The sequence below is a fragment of the Conger conger genome, chromosome 15 (assembly GCF_963514075.1).
Source record: "Conger conger chromosome 15, fConCon1.1, whole genome shotgun sequence".
Classification (NCBI taxonomy): Eukaryota; Metazoa; Chordata; class Actinopteri; order Anguilliformes; family Congridae; genus Conger; species Conger conger.
The window spans coordinates 1,159,327-1,161,826 of record NC_083774.1 but is presented as its reverse complement, the minus strand read 5'-3'; the positions used below and the strand labels follow the sequence as shown (position 1 = coordinate 1,161,826).

Here is a 2,500-nt window from a genome sequence, read left to right as displayed (position 1 = left end):
GTGTGAGTGTGAGTGTGTGTGTGTGTGTGTGTGTGTGTGTGTGTGTGAGTGTGAGTGTGAGTGTGTGTGTGTGTGTGTGTGTGTGTGTGTGTGTGTGTATGCAAATGCGTGTCCTGACAGGAGCGCTCCCAAACCCCAACATTCCTGATAGGAGTGCTCCCAAACCCCAACATTCCTGACAGGAGGGCTCCCAAACCCCAACATTCCTGACAGGAGGGCTCCCAAACCCCAACATTCCTGACAGGAGGGCTCCCAAACCCCAACATTCCTGCGCTGATCCCACACCTGGAATGCAGCGGGAGACACCTGGCGGTAGACCTGAATCACGGCTGAACTGCATTCTGGGAGACACCAGTGTTCCAAAACCGCCATCAATCAATAATGAATCACCATGCAACAAAGGAACAGAGAGGTGAGACGTGCAGGCGGGCTACACAGCGTGGCAGAGCTGAGCACTGAGAGAGACAGAGCCCAGAGACACAATGAAGAGGCTCCAAACGAGGCCTCGACACGGAGGGCCAGGCGGCCGGGCGGCACTGTCTCAGCGGGAGCGTGCGCCTTGAGGAGAGCCTCTCTCCACACTCTCTCGGCCTGTCTCAAAATCTGTGAAACATTTAAGATTTAAACTCTTTTTTTTCTGCGAGGCTAAAGAGGTTAAAAAAAAAAAACGTTAAAAAAACAAAACATAAATGTGTAAATTCTGGTCTGACACTTTAAGTTAAGATGAAAGAAAATATATGGCATAATTTCACATCCAGAACTTGGTGACATGTGCTTGCACTTGAGCTGAAATAAAGCATCTGAGGAAACAGGCTCCAGAGTCAAATCTGAGTGAATTATGGAGAATAATCTTGTGAAAGAACGTCTGCAAATACCGGATGTGTGATAACAAACATATGACCACATCTCTCTCACACACTCTCACACGCTCAGGTAACCTGGCCCCTCCCTCTCTCTCCCTCTCCCGCTCCCTCCCTCCCTCTCCGTGTCTCCATTGCTGAAAGGAAGCCGTGTGTTGCAGAAGAAGCACGTCCTCCTGCTCCTCGGGCGGTGAAGGAATGCGTTTCCTGGCGGGACGGCACTCTGTCCTGGCCGGGCCGTCTCTGCTCGGAGGGCCTGGCTGTGTTCTCAGTCTGCTGTCGACAGAGCCGCTCTGAAGCGCTGCTCTCCCCTCTGCAGCCGGGGTGTGATGAGCTTTCTCGTGCAGAATGGCAGCCTGTGGATGCTCAGAGGTCAAGCGCTTTGAGTCTCTCGAAAAGCGTGATATAAATGGAGTGGGGTGGCCTGTAGCGTAGTGGTTAAGGTAAATGACTGGGACCCGCAAGGTCGGTGGTTCTAATCCCGGTGTGGCCACAATAAGATCCGCACAGCCGTTGGGCCCTTGAGCAAGGCCCTTAACCCTGCATTGCTCCGGGGGAGGATTGTCTCCTGCTTAGTCTAATCAACTGTACGTCGCTCTGGATAAGAGCGTCTGCCAAATGCCATTAATGTAATGTAATGTAGTGATCTATCTATATATCTATCTATCTAACCTGAACTGACAAGGGCAACAATAAATTCAGCAAACATTCAGCAAACATTCAGCAAACATTCAGCACCTCCCCTCCCTGCTGAGCAGCTCTGATCAGACTCTCTGGTACTATTTCCCCGGTTGAGTTCTTGGGCATCCACACGGCGCTGTGCCGATCAGCCGTGAGGAAACGCTTCGACCAGCGTGAATCACCAAATGAGATTTTAAACCGCAAGATTACAACAGCCGTTCCGGGTAGGCGATCCCGGCGGATCAATGGGAATAAAGGCTTGGGAATGCTGGCGTTCCGGTTTCAGGAGCCGGTGGAGAAGACGGACAGCTCGATCTAGAATCTAAAGCCCATTCTGTCGCTCGCGCTGGGATAAGGAGGCCACAGACAGAGATGTCAGCATTCGACAGGATGAGAAGGAAGGAACCGGACCATATGTACCTGAAAATGCCACTACGCCCAGGTAGAGTCACTGCGTCCGCTTCTCTGTGCTTCTCATCAGCTGCAGAGGAAAAGAGAAACAGCCTGGTTACTGTATTAATTACAGGAGTCTGGTTACTGTATTAATTACAGGAGTCTGGTTCCTGTATTAATGACAGGAGTCTGGTTACTGTATTAATTACAGGAGTCTGGTTACTGTATTAATTACAGGAGTCTGGTTCCTGTATTAATGACAGGAGCCTGGTTACTGTATTAATGACAGGAGTCTGGTTACTGTATTAATTACAAGAGTCTGGTTACTTTATTAATTACAGGAGTCTGGTTACTTTATTCATTACAGGAGTCTGGTTACTGTATTAATTACACGGGTGTGGTTACTGTATTAATTACAGGAGTCTGGTTACTGTATTAATGACAGGAGTCTGGTTACTGTATTAATGACAGGAGTCTGGTTACTTTATTAATGACAGGAGTCTGGTTACTGTATTAATGACAGGAGTCTGGTTACTGTATTAATGACAGGAGTCTGGTTACTGTAT

The 2,500-nt window shown here is 49.0% G+C and overlaps 1 protein-coding gene across 3 annotated transcripts in view; it reads right to left on the bottom strand.

Moving 5' to 3' along the window:
• LOC133111809 (tetraspanin-18B-like) overlaps positions 1-2,500 on the bottom strand; it is a 33,298-nt gene that overhangs the window by 10,861 nt on the left and 19,937 nt on the right. For 2 of the 3 annotated variants that reach the window (XM_061222399.1, XM_061222400.1), the window contains exon 2: positions 1,962-2,022. The exons of the other annotated variant lie outside the window; for it this stretch is intronic. The gene's annotated coding sequence lies outside the window, so the exon portion shown is untranslated. The remainder of the gene's footprint in view (positions 1-1,961; positions 2,023-2,500) is intronic. 3 annotated transcript variants of the gene reach the window in all.